The sequence below is a fragment of the Haemaphysalis longicornis genome, unplaced genomic scaffold, assembly GCF_048455015.1.
Source record: "Haemaphysalis longicornis isolate Haplotype H1 unplaced genomic scaffold, Haemaphysalis longicornis Haplotype H1 scaffold_3, whole genome shotgun sequence".
Lineage (NCBI taxonomy): Eukaryota > Metazoa > Arthropoda > Arachnida > Ixodida > Ixodidae > Haemaphysalis > Haemaphysalis longicornis.
The window spans coordinates 144,529,022-144,552,736 of record NW_027526335.1 but is presented as its reverse complement, the minus strand read 5'-3'; the positions used below and the strand labels follow the sequence as shown (position 1 = coordinate 144,552,736).

Here is a 23,715-nt window from a genome sequence, read left to right as displayed (position 1 = left end):
AGACATTCACTAAAGAGACGAATACTCGCAGGTATTGGAGCGTTGCTCGGAGCATAACATCCCTCGTAGATAATTTCCTCCTGATTGCGAGAAGAGTTTAGGCACGCAGTGTTTCCTCTTATGTAAGCTTATCGGCTGGCGTACATAATGCAATAAATCTTTGCTGCTGCTTTGGGTGCGGACGAGGTCAGTTACGATGTTATTTAAATATATTAATGTCGAAGAGTGAAAGTACCCGGTGTAGACGGCTGTGCTGCTCGACTCATATCTGTCTTCGCCTCGTAGCATGCGGCCTTTACTCCAGGCATAAAACAATTTCCACTTATGTTTCTGTTCGTGTTAGTCTTATTTGATCAGTGGAAGCAAAACCATTCAATCTGCGAATTTACGGACGTTTAGTGCATTTACCACATTGATATGTGCGAAAACATCGCGTGCAATGGTACAAAAAGGGCAACGGGACAACCACACACAACCTTAACGATGTGCAGGATTGGGCGAGTTGGTAATTCATGCTGAATGTTCACTGCGAAAAAAAGAGACGAAGACTCGAGAAAGATGCTTGATACAATGCGCATCTCGTCGCGTATCGTTAGGCGGTTATCGTTTCATTTTTGCTCACAGAACAATTAGCCCACTAAACCACAACAGCACTCTGTGTGGTTGTTCCTTGCTTCTTTTTTTCCTTTGTACGCTATTTTTATGTAGGAATTAATGGCAAACCAAAAAGGTTAACATTTAACGGTAGTCATCTATCGCAATACAGGTGGCCCACAATAATCGAAGCCATTTACTATTGTCACCATTAGTAGCTGGAGGGCTTAAACCTCAGTTCATTCTTGACTGTCGATTAGCTCCGCCGTGACAGAAATTAGTCTTGTATAAATATCTGAGCACATTCTGCCAATAATACCAATTTTAGAATGCCATTTCAAACGCTGTATTTAGAAAAAAAACTTGCCTTCTCCAAGAAAGAAATGTTTTAGTCCGCGAAAAAAGTTGGGAAATTTCCTATTAGGCTGGTTAATATTTTACAAAAAATACAAAAATATTGAAACCGTTGTACGATGTATGTTCCGACAAAACATTCTTCATGGCGAGCACGTCCGAAGAGTTTCAATCCAGCCGTACAAAGTTAACATGCCTCTCGGATCTCTACAGAAATGAGGCACCATTAAACTTTAAAGAATAGACACAGCAGTTCACGTTGAACAAATATCGCGTAAAGCAAAAACTGCAACAGCATTTATTAGGTTGTTTAAGTGTAGTTTCATAACATTTTGTGCTATCGCATGTTCTCCCTTTCTAGCCCATTTAAGAAACACAAACGCGTAGCTTATTACACAATGACAGCTAGAGCCTTTCTGTTCGACATATTTAATGAAGTGCAAAATAAATAGAGTGAAACATACAACTTACGTGTATATTTTCGTTTGCTAGGGTCCCGGAACCATGTTTGTTGTCTGTGAAACGCAAAAGAAAAACTTTTTTATGCTTGCACTGTCCACGCAGTCCGCTTGGCCTCTGTACAGATTCAGTCTCGATATATCTCCCAACAACTGCGCAGGATGTCCGTCACTATGCAGACGCACGGTGGCCTCAAATAGGGCATCACCCGGTAACGTCTTCACCTGCAGAACGTACTCCGCAGCGGTCGCAAGCGAGCTGCGCACAAGTACGCCAGCACTCTCAACCGCGCCAACTGTAAGAGGTGCGCATAAAGCTCTGTAGGCATCAGTCATCCTGTTGATATGGTTAATCAACATCGTCGCAGCTAAGAGTACTCCCTCACTCTTCGGATTCTCGGATATGCTCGGTCGGCAAGCGCACCACTGCTCATCAATAGATGCGTCTTCGCAACTTCGATTCAAGGGAACTTTGCCAAAGAGGTTCACTGCTCTTTCCAGGATAGGCCCGTGGTGGTGGTCAGGGTAGCTGCCCAGGTCCAACGGCCTTGGCTTCCCGTCGAAGTTGACCAGACTGGCCAATGTGGTGTGCAGGTCGAATGCAGTAATGAGACGCCTGGAATTGATGTGGATGTTCCGCATGATCTCCGGGTGGTGGCGGCGGAAGGTGGGAGGAAAGGAGATGAACAGCGCTGGGAGCCTGTCTTCCAGCAATCCGGCATAGGTGGCCCTGACGGGACCCCAGCGGAACCCGTGATCACTCATGAAAAGCACGATCGTGTTGCCGAGGTAGGCGTCTTCGTGAAGAGACTGGAAAAACAACCTGCAAAAGTGGGGTAGAGTAGATTGATTAGTAACTCGGCGAGGGGAAATAAGCTAAAGAATATCTAATTCTTAGTATTTTTGGGTGAGAACCCTCAACGCCAGGACCGTGTAACGTGCTGCACTCGCAACAAAATGCATAACTAGAGGAAGAAACACATTTATCCGTTGTATTAGCGTCAATCGGGATAATTGGTTGAAGGGAATTTTGAAAAACTGTGATATAAAAAATCGAAAACTGAAATTTTTACAAAATGATCACACGAAATAAAAAATTTGGGGATACACCTACTCCTGCTCCGAAAATCGATGACTAAACAAGAAAGCCCGAAAAATGACGTTTGAATGATGAATAGCAAAATAGCGAAAATGAGCAAACCACATAACGCCATTTATTTCCACATAAATGAATCAATGGCTGAAGTACCCCAATCGTACGTTATGAGAGGTAAGTGGAGATAAAGTGGAACTGGTTGAACACAATTTCGAAAACCAAAAACGAAAATAAAAGAATGAAAAAATGAAATGACGCAATCAAAAACACTCATCCTCCAATAAACCTAAGGTTTTATAGAAAAGACGCGAAAGAACGTTGGAAATACTAATAGAAATAGGTAAAATGACCAAACCTTGCAACGGCCTACAAAGATGTGAAACTGGTAGAGAAGGTACATTTAGTCACTCTAAATGTGTAAATAGAGGTAAGTGGTCGAACAGAATTTCGAAAAACCAAATACTAAGTTAGATACAAAAAATAAGATTTTGCAAACATTTTCCGACGAAAACAAAATATCCATGCTGTGCATCTCCGCCAAAAACAAAAGGCTAAACAAGAAAGCCCGCAAAAACTTTGGAAGTACGAATAAGAAGTATGAAAACTGAGTGTAACATGTTGGAGCCGACATTTCAAAGAAAATCCCGTCAGGGCTGAAGTAACACATTTAGGCGTTACATTGGTAAATGGGGATAATTGGCGACTCAAAATTTTGAAAAACAAAATTATTATAAAATGAAGAATTGCAAGAATGAACTTAACCAATCAAGAACATGCATCGTATACACCTGTTCTAAAAACCGAAGCCTAACTGAACAAGCACGTAAATGAACTATGAAAATACGAATAAAAAGGAGTGAAATAGCACCAACCCTGCACTACCCCCCGCATAATGGAAAAAAAAAGCATAATTGCGTAGGTAAATGCACTTTATCTCCATAATGCTAAAATTTAAACCATATGCGGGATTAAGCAAAATAAACCTTCAAAACAACAAAATAACCCAAAGTCTTCGGCCACTCACAGGAAAATCTGTGAACAGCCCACCCTCTAGACAAGCGGGATAAGAATCCCATGAATTAGTGAACAATGCTCTAAAGGATTGCGCATTTTCTTTTACAACGGTCTACTAACGTTTGAGTATTCCTAGGCCGGTTCAGTTTCAGCACCCTCACATTTTTAACAGAACAGTCCTTTAAGCTTCTTGTACCGCCGTATTTCGTAACCATAAAAATATACCAAGAAAAAAGACCGAGCACACGCGGGCATGCGCATCGTGAGGAGCGCCCGGCATCGGCCAGCTCGACCTTCGGGAACACTCTACCCAGCGTTCGTGGCGTGGTCTCTCGCTTGCTGTTCTCCTCGCAAGTTCCCATACGTTCGCGCCTTTAGTGGGAGCACAGACACCGAGTTCGCGAAGTCGGTTGCCGCGGGTTGCTAGCACGGGCTAATGCGGTCCTTTTAGGATTAGATGTAAAAGGCTGCGGACGAAACGAATCGGGCCTGCCAGCCATTAAGAACTTTCAGCGGCAAGTTCTGAAATTTATGTGAGATGCAACAGCCGGGTCTCCTACGAACGGAGAGGGGCTGCCACCTTTGCGGTTTCTGCAGCTTTACACCACTAGTGCAAGCTGGGGCAATTGTTTTCGTGGCGCGGTATTTCTCTTCGTTCCTGCCGTTTCGGTTATTCGCGTGAGGATGCCGGAATGAATAGAATCTTGTGACTTGTGAATTTATTTCCAGTGTTTGTATTTTGATTTTTTTGTTGACTGATACGCATGGTGACGTTGGATTAAATACAGCTTGCTAACTTTGTTAGTGCATTTTGTCTTTCTAAGGTGATAATATTCTACTTTGTTCCCGATATAGTTAGTCTTTTTAGAGATGGCGTCAGGGCGTTGGATTAGTTAGACCTGTGGCGTTTCCCTACTGCATTATGACTTTTTATTTGTTTACATTTTATTTTCGTGAAACAGACGATGTTTGCCAGATTTAGCTGTACCAAAAGCCGTTATGTTCACATTTTAGTATCAGCAGCCGAATCAGGTATATTTTCGTTTTGGTTCATATATCTATTTTCGTATTTTTGTAAGAATGATCTGCACTTACACTACTGCAACAAAAAATGCCTGAACTTCGCCAACTAAGCTTTGTGTGCAGACACAGGGCGTTACACTTTTCGCCTTGGGGCTCGAAAAAAGTATTCGTACGCATTAAACATTGACTGTGCTTTCGCACGAACCAACGACCTCAAATAACATCACAGTTCTCAATTTAAAATAGTTTTGAATGGGTTGGGTAACAGCTCGGCATTCAGGGCCCAAACGTAAACGGCGAACGTATTAGTCTCAGACAGCATTGCCAGCGGGAGTTGGACTCAAGATTTGTTTGCTGTGCAAAAACGCCTTGGCGGTAGCGGGTGGCGGGGCACTATCAAAGATAGGGAAGCTGTATGCAACCAGCCAGATACTTGGCCAACGATGTCTGACCAACGCTCTCTAGCGACGTATAGCCCGTGCTCCTCGTCTCTTGTAGGAGCGCGACGTTAACTCATCTTCGTGCAAGCTGCATGGCCAACCAAAACTTCGCCACTGTTGGCTCAACAGCTACTGTAAAACGTAGGCATAATTTTGTTTTAATAAAATCACGTCATTTCGATATACCTAGAAAAGCTTCCAAAACTGCTGCATCCCCTAAGAAACGCCAAACACAATAAAAAGACTGACGTTGGCGGAAAAGGCAGTTAAAAAATGAGCCATCTCAACTAATTCGAAACATGGGGAGGGGCGAATCACGCAGTGTATAACTGTATTCAAAGACTGTAAATCTCTCTCTTGCCACACGGAGCGCGCTGATTGCGCGCCGTAGAAGCGCCGGTGGGAGGAGCGATCGTGCGCTTGTGAGGTGGTGGCGTCTACTCTTGCGTTGAATCAGATTTAAGCAATTTGCATGCCCCATCGGCCCCAGTTTGGGTAGTGGCAGGGGTCAACGCGAGTGCAGTAAAATGCCCACACCTCGCCCTGGGGGCTTGTCCATTAAGAGAATTTATTAAAACCTAGTTACAGCTAGGACCCGCTGTAGTTAGCTACTACACGGGTGGACAGGACACAGGATTTACGCAATGTGCCACAGAGGAAAGGAAGTGAACATCACACAAGTTCACAAACCAACTAGTAAACCCCATCGAAGGTTCTTTACAATAATGTCCGTGGCATGAGGCTCAGACACCATAGTTCACGCGTGGGAGTGAACATAAAAACCTCAACAGTTCACACACATCAGTTCTATATCCGTACAGAGATGCATGCTCAGCCAGGCTGCCTAAACTGCGCCTTGGCCTCAAACATACAACTCCCTTCAGCACGCAAGTTTCACCTTATTATTAAGGCACGATACACCATTGCACGGTGTTATTGGAAACCTTGATAAAGCGAGTAGACCAACGCACGAGGAAAGATTCTTCACCCAGTGCCACCAGCTCATGCTGCAGATGTTCTATGGCCATTTTCCGAACACGCCACAACACGGGATACATGGCACGCTGTGGTCGTACCTGCAAGGCGGCTACATCTCGCTGGCGCCACACAACAAAGCCACTCACACACAGCAGAAAGCTGACAAATGGGTCTTTCGATATCGTGTGGGCTCCCAGCCTAATCTCAAACATTCTGCTGAGTAAAACCCAGAATGTGGCGGCCATACGACACTCAAAAAGAGCATGCTCTAGAGTCTGAACTCGTCCGCATTGCGAGCACCGGGAAGAGCGAACCACACCAAATGCTGCAAGGCGGTCACACGTCGGCAGGGCTCTCCAGCCACGCAGCAACCCGAAATCACAAACGTCTGCAGGAAGCACCGCTGACGTTCACTGTTGCCAGCGGGACCCGCGAGACTTCTCTTTTTGCCGATCATTCAGTTGCCCAATAGCTAATTTCTCGCATATATCAGTTACAGATGAGGCTCTAATATCCTAATCTGGGTTGGCCGACTGAAAGCCTCTAATTGTTTTAGCAACGTACCTATAGAAACCCGGCGGCTGCACGGCTGTAGGTCCGGTAATGGGCTCATCATAAAACAACAAGCGAGCAGTACCCAAGAAGTATCGAAGAAGAGCCTGCCCCGGGTACTCATCATCATCTACTAGTTCCCACACACCGCCTAACGCTAGAACACTTGACATTGTGTTCAGGCATGGCAAGCTAAAGCCCCCCATGCTGCGGGGCAGACACAGCAAAGGGCGCGCAACTGACTCGGTCTTGCTAGCCCACAAAAATGACCGGAATTTTGTAGCCAGCCGACGGGTAATGTCACGAGGTGGCCGAGCTACCCTCGCCACGTAAAAGAACGCCGCTGACACGCACGACTTAATGATATAGCTCCTCTCAGAGAGAGACTGCTTGAAAGTCGACGCTATGCTTATACGTTTGTCAGCCGTGTCTAACAAACCCTTCCACGTCTCACGAGCAACTTCTCCAGAGCCATGGAAGACTACACCTAGCGCCCGGACTTTCATCACCCACTGTACGTCTTCAGCAAGGTCACTGGCAAGCGACCCAAATCGTAGCGCTCTGCTTTTGCCCTTATTCAGACGGGATCCACACAGCTCACCATACTCCAAAAAAGCCGTATAAATGCTCGGTAGCTGTCCTCATCCCGGAGAAAAAGGGACACATCGTCCGCATATTCAGAGACTTTAATCTGACCTTGACCGGACAGCGGGAAGCCGCGGATGGAAGGACACACTGCCACGCGACGCAGAAGGGGGTCCAGACATAGGGAAAAAAGCGAGGGCGACCAGGGACAACCCTGCCTGATCCCGCGCGTAACTGTGAAGCGCTCACTGAGACGGCTATTAACAAGCAGACTGGCGGTCACGTTCGAGTAGGCTAGCTGAAGGCAAGATATATACTCTGACGAGAAACCGTAGAGACCTAAGACACCGAGCATATACCGGTGCTCCACTCTGTCGAAAGCTTTCTCCTGATCGACCGATATGAAACAACCGGAAATGCCGGTTCTCGATGCGAAAGTCAAATAGGTCGCGAGTCAGGGCTAAGGATGAAAAAATTGACCGGCCCGGCACGCTGCACGTTTGCGCACAGCTTAGGATGCACGGGAGTACATGGCTCATTCGGCGGGCTAAAATGGACGCGACGATCTTATAATCAGTGTAGAGGAGCGTGATTGGCCTGTAGGCACCTGGGTCCGAAGGGCTCCCTCCCGGCTTCACGATCGGTACAACACAACCCTCGCGAAAGGATTCCGGCCGCTCTCCATGAAGAAGAAAGCCGTTCACCATGGCGAGAAGCGCGCCCCTAACGAAAAAAAAGGTCTTGTAGAACCTTGCAGGGATGCCGTCAGGACCCGCCGCTGATGCGCCGTTCAGGCGTCTGACGCAATCATGCAGCTCCTCTGAGGAAACCGGCGCACAAAGCCTGCTCGCCATGTCATGGGGTACCTGGGGCAGCGCTCCACAAAAAGTCGCTAGGCGTTCCTCAAAGAATTTATCCCGCAACGTATTCTTTGAGGTGAGGAGGCGAGAAAAATGTGCCGTGAACACCTCGCAAATGTCGTCGCTATTAGCGCTTTTTGAGCCGTCCGCCAACCTACCCTCTGGCACTTGAGCTAATCCTGGTCCGTCAAGCGAGCCTGATTTGACGCACCGTAACACGGATGGGTCTCAAACCGGGCGACCTAAAAACTGGGCACGACTAGCAGCGCGAGAGGACTGCCGTAACAAATACATTGACGTAGTCATGCATGGTGAAGGTTAAAGCGCCATCCCTTTTGACGATCCGAAGCCTCCACAGTGTATCGTTGATCGCGTCCGTGATGCGGCCTTTACGCGCTCTCCCCTCCCGGTTCAACACCTCGCGCCAGCCTGACTTTAACTCATCCCACGGTAGTGGGTTCGTCGAGTCGCGGCGCGGTGGACGAAGCGCATCCCTTAAAGCGGCTACACTGACCTCATCTGTCAGCAAACTCTCGTCCATCCGCCACATCTGGTGACGTGGCATACAGTCGCCGAGGTTTAGAGTTGCTAAGACTGGCTTGTGATCGGAGATACGGGGAGTGCCCACAGGAAAAGAGAGAACGTAACAGCGCTCAAGATAATGGCTGAGCTCCAGCGGGAAGTAGAACTTATCCAACCGGCTGCCCGATCATCCCCTTTCCCACGTGGCGGCAACCCCTTCACCATGCAGCTGCACCCACGCGTCGCGGAGTTGGAACTAGCTTACAAGATCCTTTAGTGCCCGCGCGCCGACATAAGGTTTACCCTGTCCAGGACCGCACACATCTCGCTGGGGATCGAGAACACAGTTATAGTACCTCACAAAAAAGGTGAGGTAGGGCTCCAACTTGCATGCATCTAGAGATGCGAAAAACGCCGATGAATCGGAGTGTCGCGCCGGTGCATAAACAACCACGGCACGCACACGACGATATAGGAGCAGAAAATCTACTGCAACCACGCGCCCGTCAAAGCCAAACGTGCAGTGAGCCTTGCGACGAATGCTGTCGCGCAAGAAAACAACTCCTACCCCCGAAGCTACCCGATCAGTCCATGCAAAAAACGCGTCTACTGAAAACCGCTCGCGAAAAGCCAACACATCGCGTGGCGAGCGGAAATTACATTCCGGCAGGAAGAGAACTTCAACGTTTTGGGCACGTGCATAATGCATTATCTCTCTCTGTTTGTGCAAGCTTAGAAAACAGTGGGCATTCAGGGAAAGAAAATGTACTAGCATGATGGCATTAATGCGCTAGTTAACGTTGACGCTCCCTTCTACATTTCGCTGTCCTCAGGGGACACTTCAACACACAATTTCTTGGTGTCATCCGCGTCACCTGTGACCGCGCAGGAAGGCACACTCCGCTTGGTCGCGTCGGGCCAATTCAGGAGGGATGGGGAGCGCAGTAGGTCAGCGACCTGGCTGACAGGATTGACTAGTCGGCGGTCCTTGACCTTGGGCGGAAGCAGAACACTGGTTTTGGGCGTAAGAAGGCCCGCGGCAGAGGGCTTTGACGTGAGTGCTGTTTTGGCACTGGTTCCGGGCTGGTTTTGCTCCTTTCGACGGCTGCGCGGGCCGCTGAAGGTTCCAGAAAGAACGGTGTTTTTGACCGGCGCATGCCCTTGCTCGCACTGAGGCTGCTCTGCGGTGTCGCGTCTCTCGGTAGAGCTGAGAGTCGGGAAGAGGGAAGTGTCCTTAGAAGACGGTGACGTGGCCTCCCCAGCAGGTGCAATCACCTCCTGTGAAGGCGACGTGTAGCCCTCGAGGTCCATTTCTTTGCTGTCGCTCGGAGATTCCTCGATCGCCGTGGTGTCAACCATATCAGTGCTCCCGCTTGACGCCTCTGCCGGGTGGTCTGAGGAGGCCCGGGGTAGTTCGGGAAATTCGCTTGCGCTTCCGAGAGCCTCAATATTCCCGCTTGACGCCTTTTCTGGCTGGCTGTAGAAGGCGCGGGGTAGTTCCGGAAATTCACTTGCGCTCTCGAGAGCCTGCTGGGTGGGGGACGCACAAGGCGTCGCGGAGGAATTGCTTGCAGCGTCTGCGTAGGACCAGGGCCGCAGGCAGTCGGCGGTTCCATGGTTGCCCTTGCAGCGCCGACACTTGGCGTTACAGTCGGCTTCGTCTTGGCCGTACTCCGCGCAGCGACGGCACCACGGGTTTTTGCAGTTGCTAACTTGGTGATCGCTCTGATCGCAACGGGCGCATACCCGTCGCACCCCTTTGTACTCAAACTGCCCCTTGAACCCTCGTATCTTTATAAAGTTAGGCATGGCCTTGGCCATCTCCATCTTCACAAGCCGTATGCCGGTCTTGATGAGCTAAAGACTTCCACGCCGGCTGGCTGACGTTGAGGACCTTCCCATATGGCCTCAGTGCTGCCGCGAGATCCGCGTGGCTAACGATGGGGTTCAAGCGGTACACCGTCACGTAGACGACCTGTGGGCCCATGCATGCCACAGGATACGAAACGCCGTTCACGAGGACGGCTCCTTTTTCGGCGATCTTGCGATCAGCAACAGCCGAAGCAGCCACTGCACAGAACTTGAAACCACCCAGGTGCATCAGGGTGTCCAGGCCATAATGGCCTACGATTTCCTCGAGGCCGTTCACCAGGTCATCCACGGTGACGTCCTTCGGGGTTGTAAAGTAGAAGACATAAGCCTTGGGCGGTGGCTGAACAGCCTCCCAAGACGCCATGATGACGTGTCCTTAAATGCCCAAGAGGCAGTCCAGTCGGCGGCAGGGTAGATGACGTCCAGAAGGAGGGAACGCACAAACGTAGGGCCGCCCCGTAGGAAAAGGAACTCCTTGACTCAATCAGCGTCGGTGTCAAAGTCGACTTTTCACGTGTCGTCTTGACCGGCGACGCTGGCGAAAGATCGCATTGCCTCCACCGAACAGCCCAGCACCAGGTCGGTGGTGAAGAAGGCCCCGGCACCACGTAAGTATGCCTTTCCTTGCTCCGACCTACCACCCGACCCGATCAGGCCTAGCGTCGAGAGCCGGTGGGTACTTGAGTGCAACACAAAGGTTAACCCATCTACAAACAGCTTCCGCTTGCGCTTGACAATTGCTAAAGCGAACCTGAAGCGTTGCACAAAACTTTAAATCATGTTAGTCTATTTTAAACCGGTTTTATCCTTCATGCACTTTTCTTTTACTACGCTTTACGTTCTAGCTAAAGACGTTGGAAAACGAGTGTCCCGGTGTTTTAGTACCGTGACTACAGGAGACGCGGACAGCCCGAACCCCTAAGGAGCTTCGCTCCCCAAAAATAAAATTACGGTTTCGTACGACAGGCAAAGAAATACTGTGCTGGATAAAATATTTGATATTAGAAATCACCGAGACACTTACTCAAATATCTGTTCTTCCCAATTATTACAAAATAATTACTACATTTCAACACAGCTAACTTACGGCAAACTTATTTCTTACGGTAATATATTTTATAACTCCACCAACTGAGTAGGATACATGTGAAATGGCAGCGGATGTGACTGTCTTGACCATCTGCAAACTCTCGGTCATGCATTGTGCGCTCCGAGGACCATATATGCGGACAGATTAGTTTAATTCATAAATACAGTTCTCTAGAACACGTTGTATTTCCATCGATTCTATGGGAAACTGGTAATATTTGCTCTATTGCCATCGGCCAGAAAAAAAGGTGTTAAAAGTTCAAAACCAGCTACCTCACCCCTTTGCATATTGACCCTCCCCCACATCCGAACTTCTACGTTGGAATTTGTTCTTATTTATAGATTGCTTAGCCACAATTTTCTACCCACAGTGCGCTTGTATATACCTGAATTTAATTTTTTTTCTAAAAAAAAACGATCAATTGCTCCCATGCTTCGTTTTTTTCCCGTGTACATTACTTCCGCTTAACTCCATTTTTTTCTTTTCTAAAAAATTTCCAATGCCACGAAGTCTTTTTCCTTCATTCGTGCAAGTGCTGTTGTTGGACGTGTTTCTAGTAATCGCACTTTAGAGGCATGCGCAGGACTCCCTCCGTATCACATTACCTAGTTCGCGAAACCATCGCTCGAAGTCCCGCAGCGTCCTTACAGAGCCCCTCGTGCACCCTTCCAGCCACCCCCCTTCTTTCACTTTAAGAAAACTGGTGCAAGTCTGCCTTTCCTCCCGCCGGCTCTCAATCCTCAACAAGCACACCCTCGTTTCTTTATCATCGTTTCCTGTCAAAAGGTCCTGCTGTCACATTCTGATTTTCTTTCGCCAACCGCAATTATTAGAGACACAACAGAGCTTCCTGCCTCCAATGATCTAGTTCTTTGATTGCTAGATTCAACGCTTAGGCACAGGCTCAAAGTGGGAACTGAACAACATTTTCCGCACCTTGAAAACATTTTTGCTCTATACTTTCAAACTCATTGTTCCACTTTATCTGACACTGAACAGCCCTGGACGGATTGCACTCATTTTTGCAAGCCTTATACAAAGTATGCAGGAAGCGTTAAGAATGAATTAATTGGCCAGCCACGTTTCCCGGGGGGTTCCAAGGCCTAGTGAGAAACAATACTTACTTGTATAGGTGGCCTACTTGGGATCCGCCATTAAAGTCGTCATGAGTTGCGCTGTTGAGCCAGACAAAGGCAAACGACGGCCAGTTCACTATCATCTGCGTGTACGAGCGTAGCCATTCGAGAAGCACCTCCGTTTCTGACTGAGCGCCAACACACTGGTGGCAGTTGACCGGCTTTCAATGTCCAAAGTCCCATTCGTAGGCTCGCATAAAAGGCCTGAAATAGAAATCACTCGGCTGCTCCAGGAAGCCTTGCTTCAGGTAATTAAATGTTGAGAGTGCGGGATTGTCTTCGGCGTAGAACGTTGACCAACCATTCGCCGCAAAAGACTTCCAGAGCATGGGGAGACTGTCCAGGAACTCGTTCTCCGACCAGATTCCGAATGCGAGCTCTTGCTCGGTGAGTCCAGTTAGGAGTGGTACGAGATTGGGGAACGTGTTGTCGCCAACTTTTTTGTATCCGTGCATCTCTACAGCGCCCATCCGCTCTTTCAGAAAGCGAACAGTTTCCGGGAACTGCCTGTGTGCATTTAGACGAGACACACCGTCCACACCAACGATGAGAACGCTGTACTGGTAGCCGGGGTTCTCAGGCTTGAACGACTCGTTAAATCGGCGCTGATATGATGGTTTGGGTTGGACGAAAGCGTGGTAGTTGGCGTAGAAGAGGGTGCCGCCATTGAAGCACTCCACTTTGATGAACTCGTACGGCATCTTCTGCCCGTTTAGAAGGGGAATGCATTTAGTTAAAAACCTGCAAAAGAGAAAGCATTCGCGGGCATTTTCTGTTCTCACGGCACTCCAACTAGCCGGCTCATGGCCATACAAGGCCCACCCAAACTCCATCTGCAAAGCCACACACTTTACGAAAAGCACATCTTCAAAACTCACACGTGCGAGCAACGCCTGAGATGGCTTGAGAGAACGCCAAAGAAAATGACGGAGCAAGATAGCACCAACATATGAAGAGGGTCCGAGACTACCAAACATAACGTCAACACAATCGTGGCACGTTAACTGCATACTGAGTGAATTCGCTAACTTTAAAGCCAACCAGAAAAGAGTTATAAACATTTACTTAATACTTTCTTGTGCTGAAGCCTTAAACGTGCAGAACATGTTAGCAGATATTTTTGAGTCGTTTCCGTCGCATTTCTTTACCAGAAAAGTCACTAAAAACGCGGCGTTCTCTATAAACCGTCGTCCTCAAGAAATGGTTGACGTCGGCAGTTACGACACAGACTATCTAGTACCTTGAGTGCAATTTAACAAAGAGCGAACATATTGATCCTGTTGCTAGTTGGTGTGAAAAAAATAATAAATAAAAAGCGTGTTATAGCAGTGAGAAAGGAAAGTCATACGCGTTTTCCTTTTTATATATTTCATAAGAAGACTACGGGATCATTTTTTGTCTGCATTTTCAGAAACCAAGTCATACGTTACGAATTCACAACGCCTTACTAATAAAGTACACGTTACTCATTTATTTGTCATTTTAAAATTGGGGCAAATTCGCACTAGTGGCGCCAACACTGGGATAACTGCGAAGCTGACTAGCTTATTCTTCTTTCGGCTGAGTTTATGCGTGGTTTTGCTTACAGACCCGGCAAGTTTTCTGCGTCGTTATGCTTCGAGACTCGGTCAAGATTTCTGCGTGGTGCCGTCGTGAGATCAGCCAAATACTCATGAATACTCGGTCATCAACGTATGTACAATCTACGCGTGCCCACGGGCTTTGCAATGAATCTCCAAGAGTAGCAGAGGCCATAGGCGGACTAGCGTTTGCTCGAATTTTTTAAACTCGTTCTACGGCCACCGTTGAGTGCCCACCATTAGGATTGTGTGGTCTGGCGTGTGGGACTCTAAGAAGTTGATTAACGTTATTGCTCGTCGGCCTCATGGCACGTAGCATGTTGGCAATAATTCGTGTCTTTACACCGCCAAAACTGCAACAGTCGTCTCAACAAGTGATACAGCGAGACACCCGACAACACGTTTTCAAAGCCGTTCTTGTATCAGCTGTGTCGGGTCTCCGACAGGTGGGGGCACTTGTCCCCCCCGAGCTTGGCGATGCAAAGCCGGCGCGCACGATGACGTCATCGCTTTGCGACGTTTTTCTACGCACGTTCGGCGGCCCAACTACCTGCTTAAACAGCACGTATCTATGTATCCATGTATTAACCACTCTGCTACAACCCTTTTCATTGGGGTTAGCAGTATTACTAAATAAATAAATAAATAAAATCACTCCTAATTCGGCGGAAGACTATGATATTCCCTACTGCGCAATTTTGGCGTAGGGTAAATTGCGGTATTCTGCGTGACGTCGCATACCTGCTGCGCCTTTAGAAGTGATCGCAGCATCAGCGAACGCGTGAAGGCGCGCGGTATTCACTTGCATAGTCTCGCAGCGCCTTGCCGCGGGAAACCGTGTTACGCGCCTTTCCCTGTACTTTCATCCTCCGCTTCCCACCTCGTTCTGTCTTCAGTGTCCTATTCCTTCTCTCGGTTATCTCGGAGCGCGCCGCCGCCGGAGAGATGGGTTGCGCTATCTGGGCATACCACCCTTCTCCTCCCCACACTTTCTTCATACTTTCTTCCCGCGCTTTCCTGCTCGTTCGATGTCGTTTCTTTTTGGTGTTCCCTTAATTGGCTCGGTTACAACCAAGGACGACGGCGCCGTGAAACCACAGAAGCGGGCGCTTAAGTGCTGCTCACTAAAAATCAATCCGTATTCTTTGCTTGGATAATGTCGGCTTTTTAGTGCGCAGCCCTTAAGCGCGCGCTTCTGTGGTTTCACAGCACCGTCGTCCTTGGTTGTAACCGAGCCAATTAAGGGAACACCAAAAAATCCCCGCACCTCCCCGAGGGGGATTGTGAGGATGCAGAAATGCATTGGGTGCACCGATGAGTGTGATGCGATTAATGGCAAAAACAGAGGCGAGAGTGGGAGCGTAATCATTTATTTTTTTCTTTTCCCACACCCGTCATTTCCGCTTCGTTATAGAGAAGCGTCTTCGAGACCGCGTTGAACGCAACCGCCAACTGCAGAGGATCGTTCACGTCAAAGTCGTTGGGAATCGTTTCGAACTCACCGTCAGCATCATCGACGTCGTCTTCCTGCGGTTCCTCTCGTTCGCCGCCGTCATCGAAGTGATCGAGCCGACTCCAATCGACCCGAACGTTGATGGCGCGATACAGCGGGGTGTGTTCTAGGTGCTTGAGCCAAGCCATGGATGTTGCCGCGCTTCACCAACCCGGGCTTGTACGTTGCCGGACTCATCAGCCTCCGCTTGATGTGAACGTCGAACGCAACGTCCTCGGGTACCATGCGAGGAAGGCACCGCACAACCTTCGATACGTCGATGGACACGTTCACCGCCTGTCCCTTGATTCCAAACTGCCCGTTGCCTCGAGTCAGCCGCCTGATGCTCATGAAGGAGAGTCGAGGCGCGATGAGCCGCTCTTCGACCGGGTTCAGATCGGGAAGATGCGCCGGCCGCGGAGGATAACGGTAGCCAAAACTCACGCAGCCCTCCTCTTCGTAGCTTTGTCTTCTTCTCCTTCTTCTTCTTCAGCGGTTCCCCTACGGGAAGATGATGATGGTGGTTGAACGCGAAGCTATCTCGTGATGGATTGTTTGGTTGGCCAATCCCTAGGAGCATCATGCCACAATCATCATCAGACGCGCTGCGTACGCCGGCCAAGGGACGCACGACAACCCCCGACTATAATGCATTTCTGCATAAACGCAACGTCCTCTGGTACCATGCGAGGAAGGCACCGCACAACCTTCGATACGTCGATGGACACGTTCACCGCCTGTCCCTTGATTCCAAACTGCCCGTTGCCTCGAGTCAGCCGCCTGATGCTCATGAAGGGGAGTCGAGGCGCGATGAGCCGCTCTTCGACCGGGTTCAGATCGGGAAGATGCGCCGGCCGAGGAGGATAACGGTAGCCAAAACTCACGCAGCCCTCCTCTTCGCAGCTTTGTCTTCTTCTCCTTCTTCTTCTTCAGCGGTTCCCCTACGGGAATGATGACGATGGTGGTTGAACTCGAAGCTATCTCGTGATGGATGTTTGGTTGGCCAATCCCTAGGAGCATCATGCCACAATCATCATCAGACGCGCTGCGCACGCCAGCCAAGGGACGCACGACAACCCCCGACTATAATGCATTTCTGCATAAAAGAAACGACACAGAACGAGCAGGAAAGCGCGGGAAGAAAGTATGAAGAAAGTGTGGGGAGGAGAAGGGTGGTATGCTCAGATAGCGCCAGCCATCTCTCCGGCGGCGGCGCGCTCAGAGATAGCCGAGAGAAGGAATAGGACACCGAAGACAGAACGAGGTGGGAAGCGGAGGATGAAAGTACAGGGAAATGCGCGAAACACGGTTTCCCGCGGCGAAGTGCGACGAGACAATGCCAGAGTATATCGCGCGCCTTCGTGCGTTCGCTGATGCGGGGATCACTTCATGAGATGCAGCAGGTATGCACCGTCACACTGCAGTTCGCTGGGCACAAATTTTGCATTAGGGAGTAGCGTAGTAGCGTAGCCCAAACTTTTTTATAGAGTAAAGTCGTCAAATTTAGTTTCCAACCCTTGTGAGGCCACCGCGAGTTACATGGGGTGTTTTCGTTATGAGTGTTCAAAAGGAATGAGTGATCTCGAATATTGCTGAATTGAGGGAGCACTGATAACTGTAGTTGACCTGCACCGTGACGCTACAAAGAGAAGCTACAACTGGATTTGGTGGTGATGTGCGGCCCTCGGTTCAATCTCACGTGATTCCTAAGCAGGTCCATGGAACGCGCTTGCGTAATTTTCTGTCCTTTCTTCCCTGCAATGTTAGCTACGCGGTATATCAGTAGTCTCACAGTCACATTGTTTTTACGGCAACAAGAAGAAACAAGTTTTCGTTGCACTAAACACTCTTTCGCTGTTTTGTTTTCTGTTATTACACACTCGGAATTTCAACGGTGACATTCATTGCAGAACAAAGTTTTGCTTTATCTGCAGGAAAAGTTCATAGCTTTACTTTTTAGAAGCAGTAATGAAGGCTGACAGTTCTCTTCGTTAGCAGACCTTTTCATCGCAACATCAACAGTACGACTGAAAGGAACACCGAGGGCTGCGCAAACACCAATCAAATAGGGAGCTGCGGGAAGGTGTAGTAAGTAGAAGCATATGTTCAGAGCCAGGTTTCCTGCCTCGAAGCTTCCGCTAATATTAGGCCGTTTTCATGCTTGTTGGTGCTATAAACTTTTAACCGCACCGGATGTAAGAAGAATCGGTTTTTTGCGCACCCATATTTGTAAATATTGTCACCAGGGTGTCGAACCGGAATTTTTTCGGGTTCGGTTCGGGTTCGGGTTCAAGCCTTTCGGGTTCGGTTCGGGTTCAGTTCCGGCGCACCATTCCGTTCCGGTTCGAACCGGTTCGAACCGGTTCAAACGGGTTCGAACGGGTTCGGGGAAAAAAAGCAAGCGTGTTTTTTTTTTTCTGTTAAATTTTTTTTGTGCTGGGTTTTCGTTTACTTGACAGGTTTCCTTCTCTGAAACGAAGCCATAATGTAAGTTTTTTTGTGCAAATGTTTTGTTTTGGCCAAAAATAAGCAACCCTGCAGCACTTTTTTTAACTTTGTTCGAAATCGTGAATGCTTGCAGAAAGTAGTCAACCAACACATCCAGTACTTAGATCAGGGAGTCGGAAAGTCCCTCAGACAAAAGTACTGCGCTGTCCCCATCAGATAACTTACAAACTTGGTTGAAATATTTTTCTCTCTTCCCCAGGCTTGGCGTTCTTCTACCGCTGGAATGACGTCATTACAGCCATGTAACGGCTATATGCCGGCTTTCCTTAAGCTGCGACATTAAAATGAAACCACAACAGCGAAGCAGAAACGGAAGGCGTATCTGCTAGGACGAGCACTGCTCCTCTGTGCTGGCAATAGCTATAACTCTTGCAGTGCTTCCAGATGCGATGATAAGAGTGAGAGCGTTGATCTAAAGTGTTGAAGAGTTTCTTTAACTGTAAAATGTGCTGCAAAATGTTTGCTATAGTAGGTCCAGGATTACAACATTAACTGAAGCGAAATGAAAAATTCGCTCGGACACATAAGACTGCATATTTGTATGAATTTGAAATCCCTGCTTTTTATGGCCCCAAGTTTATTTTTATTGATTTAGTTTCTTTCATTTTTATAATTTAAATGAATTTATTCTTGGATCATAACACTGCAGTTTTATACCCCGCAGTTGTTTTCATGAGGAAGAAAATGACGGACCATTACGACACTCACTAATGCGAAATTTGAGTGCAGCGCAAACTGTTGTCTTCTCGGCGACGGCGCATAGATGCTGTGCCTCAGGAAGTGATCGCGTCATCAGCTAATGCACCACGGGGCGCGGCATACTCTGTGGTTATCTCGTAAGGGGTCGCCACTGTGAAGCACGTCTCGCACGGTCACGGAATTACGCCCTCCCCCTTACACTTTCGTCATACTTGCAACCTCGGTTTTCCTGCCAGGTCTATCTTCGGTGGCGTCTTCGTTCTCTCGTTTACAACGAGTCTAACACTGAGGGACTACGCGAAACCACAGGAGCGGGTGCTTGAGGGCTGTGCTCTAAAGCATGGCTCTACGCAGCCACTGTGCAGCCATGTGATCCACTCCCTGCGCCGACAAGTGACGGGCCGCACATCGTCTCCAAATAATGCGTTCTCACCACAGTCTTCTGGAAGGCAAACAGTTAGCCTCTAGACCTGTGGGCAGCACACGGGTTCCTCCGACGCCTCCCACTCGGGGCATCTTCGCTAGAATCTTCTAGTAATGGGCCGCCTCCCTGCAGACTGCCTATTGCCCCGTCCAACTAAGCAGACGACCCCACCGTCCACAATCGTTTTAATGCGCACCATTCTTTGCCCACAGCAAGGACCGTGTAACCCCCTTCATTTCCACATAAATACAGATTTCGCGGGAGTTCCATCTGTAATCGCTATAATAGCGTACCGTATTTACCCGATTCTAACGCGCCCCGGATTCTAACGCGCACCCAATTTTCCTGGCAAAAAAAAACGAAAGAACTTGCACCTCCGATTGTAACGCGCACGGGACTTTGTGACCCAAACAAATGAATGCGAGAGAAGCGGGCGATTTATTTCCCGAACTAATCTCACTCATCTCACTCCTCGTCGCTCTCCGCTGACCGCAACATCTAGGCCTCGGTGCCTTCGAGCGCGTTCGCGATGCCACACTTCTGAACGAACGTTCAAACATGGTCGATGGGATCATGGCCCACGACTCGCACGCCCATCCCGAGAGCCTCTCCAGAGGTACACGCTTCAGCCGACCGCTCGTTTTGAACGCTTGGGAGCCGCTGCTGCCATTGCTGCTATCAAGTGCGCAAGTGAAACGATTTGACGATTTGTGTGAACGCCGATAGAAAAACCTAGGCGCCTAGGGTGACTGCTATAGAATTCTTGCTGCGTCCAAAAAATCGTTGCTAAAAGCTTTGGCGCCATCTTGAGATGGCGATGGCGATGGCTGGGACGAAATTTCCGGTGTTTCAGCAGTATCCGATTCTAACGCGCATGCAATTTTTCGGCCTATTTTTTCGGGAAAAAAGTGCGCGTTAGAATCGGGTAAATACGTAAATGGAGATAACTGGTCGCACAAAATTTATGAAAAACTAAAAAATAAAAAAAGTAATCACCGAAACTGGCAAACCGTGTGACACCGTGCATTTCCACAACAATGAGGATTTCGGGAAATTTCCACCTGAAATCGTTATATAGGGTAAATGGAGATAATTAGTCGAACAAAATTTATAAATGTAAAAAATAAAAAAAATGTAAAATAATTGCGGAAACTGGCGAACCGTATAACACCCTGCATTTCCACAATAAGGCAGATTTCGCGAGTTACAAATGTAATCGTTATAATAGTGCAAATGGAAATAATTGGTCGAACAAAATTTTGAAAAACTATAAAATAAGAAAAATATTAAGCAGTTAAGGAAAATGGGAAACCGTAAAACTACCTGCATTTCCACAATATTGGAGATCTCGCGAATATTCCATTTGTAATTATAACAGCGTCAATTGAGATAATTGGTTGGACAGGATTTATAAAGACCAAAAAATTGGCTGTAGAAACTCACACTGAGGACAAGCGGTATAGGAATGCTACGCATTAGTAGATAATTGTTTGAATTTCTGCAGAAATGTTTTAGTACCCTGGAGTGTCGCATGGCACAGTATTTTGCGTCTCCGCCGCCTCCTCTCTCCGCCCGGGCTTCTAGTGGCGGGCCGCCCCTCGTCCCGAAATCACGCATTCTCGCAGGAATCGCCTGCCTGGCAGGCAGCCAGGCAGGCAGGTAGTTTACTTGCGAGCGGGAAGTCTTTTTGGCGCGCAGGAGAGCCTGAGCGCCCAACATCTTTTTTGGTTCCACCAAATGTCTAGGCACGCATGCGCGCATGCACCCCCCTTTTCGCACAATGAGCCAAAAAATTTTGCATTTAAATAAATTGATTGGTCTGCTACGCTTTTCATGTACCCATTGTTTCAACGGCGCTTTACCTTTAACACGAAACCATTAGCACTGCTAGAAGTCGAAAACAGTCCCGCGTCGGCGTCAACCTCCGACTGTCAAGCGTGGCTGGTGGCGTTTAAAGCGATTTCCTTCTGCTCATCTTTCATATGCTAACGCACCAGTTAGAAAGAAAGAACGGCTTTAATGACTCATTGGACGCCGTGTACAGGACGGCATTGGATAGGGAACCACCGGAGATAGGAACTTGCTAAATGGCACTTCAGCGACAGGTGAGAGCGGTTGGGCTCTACGAAAGATAATAGCTGAGTCAATTAAGTCACAAGCAGCAGTAATTACCCCTCGCAGAGAGAGGGAAAATGAACTTTAAATAAATCGAGGAAAAGTTTCAGAGAGGCGTCCTCATTCAAGGGGTAGAGTCGACAGTCGTTTCCATCAAGGGAAATTGATCTTACAGGGCGGAGCTGGCCAAGGCTTTTCCCCAAATCTCTATGGAAACGTGTATGTTGGGGGGATCTAGAGTGGACTTGTCGCAGCCGCCTACTGTGTGTATGAGGTTCCCAGGCTCCCCACAGAAGCGACGAAATGGAGATAATTGTGTCCGGTCAAAGAGGGGAAGACTGGTGATGTGTGGGAAGGTGTTAATCCGCAGTGCAGGGATTATTCTTTCCTGGTTATTCGCTAGCAATTTGTGCGGGAAGGAATGCATTCTACGGGAAAGCCTATAGTGCTAATTAATTTCCTGGTATGTATACAGGATGCATGCGCTCGGGCTCGGCTTCATCAGCGCTGGCTAAGCGGGTCAAATGTCCAGCCACGAGGTTGGTGATCTTGTCTGCCGGCGATGCCATTATGAGCTGGTGCCCATACAATCCTTGGTGGCCTTCGGCAGTGACCATCTTCCAACTTACACAGTAATCAAGGGAATTGGAGGTGGTCCGCAAAAACTCACAGCGTGCAGCATGAATTGGGAGAAGTTTAGAGGTATCCTGGAGGATGGCAGTGCGACTTTTACTACACATGAAAAGTTTGCTGACGATATCTCTAACGCGAGGGCTGCGTCCGAGAGACGTTGTTTGCTTCCCAAAGAAGTATCAGCGATAGACAGTGAGTACGAGCGCCTTCGCGCCCTTCGCAGGAGAGCAGAGCGGCGAGCACGCAAGACGTCGTCTCCGGACGACATTCGAGCTGCTAGACGTGCGCAGAAACATGTCCAAAAGCACATTCGCAAGCTCGCTAAACTGCGCTGGAGCCAGTTCTGCTCTCGGCTGGATCCACGAAAGCCACTAACACGTATATGGCAAATTTTTCGCACCTTAAAAACCCCGTCAAGTCCACTTCACCCGTTCTCGACGGTTGCTCTTCAGAAGGGCGTTAGTGAAGTGAGTGTTGCAGAAGAATTTTGCATGAAGATCACCACTTCTCCCTGCAACGTTGTGATCTCGGAGGTGTCCATGTTTTGTCACTCCACCACAAACGCGACGCTGATGGACGAACCTTTCACCATTGAAGAGCTCACCAGGGCGTTGAATAATCTCAATTTGTCTTCTTCCCCTGGCGCTGATGGCACCACGTATTTGGCTCTACGCCACTTGGGCCCAAAGGCTCTTTATCAGCTCCTCTCCGTGTACAACGAATCGTGGCAGAGAGGGCGCCTTGAGGCCAGCTGGAAAGTCGCCCGGATCGTTGCGGTCCTTAAGCCAGGCAAGCCGGCAACCAATATAGATTCATACCGGCCAATTGCACTTTTAAGTTGTATTGGCAAGGTGATGGAGAAGATGGTGTTAGAACGGCTTGCTTGGGACCTTGAAAATCGAGGTGTTTATCCATCGCATATGTCTGGATTTAGGAGAGGACGAAGCAGCACGGATAACATACTTTCCCTCGCGACAAAAAGCTTACTTATTAAAGCGACAAAAAGCTTACTTACTTACTTACTTAAAGCTTACTTACAAAAAATATACTCATCTCGCGACAAAAAGCAGCTGGAAACATCACCATAGCTGTCTTTTTGGACGTCAAGGCAGCGTTTGACAGCGTGGCACTCGAAGCTATCCGAAGAGAGATGACGTTCATAGGGCTGCGAGGACGTATGTTCCAGTGGCTCTGCGATTACCTACAACATCGGTACGTCTATATGGTCACCAGTGATGGCGCAACGACCGAGCATCCTGTCACACATGGAGTTCCTCAAGGCGGCGTCTTGAGTCCGACTCTTTTCAGCATATGCCTTATACGCGTGCCAACGGTTCTTCCCCAAGGCGTCAATATTTCGCTGTACGCAGATGACATCTGCATCTGGGCCTCATGCAAAAACCGCCGAAACATTCGTGCCGTACTTCAGAGAGCGATCCTGGCGATGCGAAAGTACCTGAGATGCTGCGGGTTGATCTTTTCCCCTCACAAGTGCGCAGCGATTGCGTTCACTCGGCCTTACGTCTCACGATACACGCTCAGTGTAGAAGGTACGCAGATACCCTATGTCAAATGTCACAAATTTCTCGGCGTCGTCTTTGACCGCTCAATGTCTTCGACTCCTCATATCCGGCAGCTGGAAGAAAGGCTTTTGTCTTTTGTGCGCATTTTGCGCATGCTTAGTGCACAA

The 23,715-nt window shown here is 48.6% G+C and overlaps 1 pseudogene across 1 annotated transcript in view; it reads right to left on the bottom strand.

Moving 5' to 3' along the window:
- Positions 1–1,281: 1,281 nt before the first annotated feature.
- The window catches only part of LOC144173442 (uncharacterized), a 36,568-nt pseudogene continuing 14,134 nt past the window's right edge, over positions 1,282–23,715 (bottom strand). Inside the window, exons 4-5 of the transcript XR_013323272.1 lie at positions 12,563–13,315; positions 1,282–2,229 (exon numbers count right to left, since the gene is read on the bottom strand). The product of XR_013323272.1 is annotated as an uncharacterized LOC144173442 (transcript). The remainder of the gene's footprint in view (positions 2,230–12,562; positions 13,316–23,715) is intronic.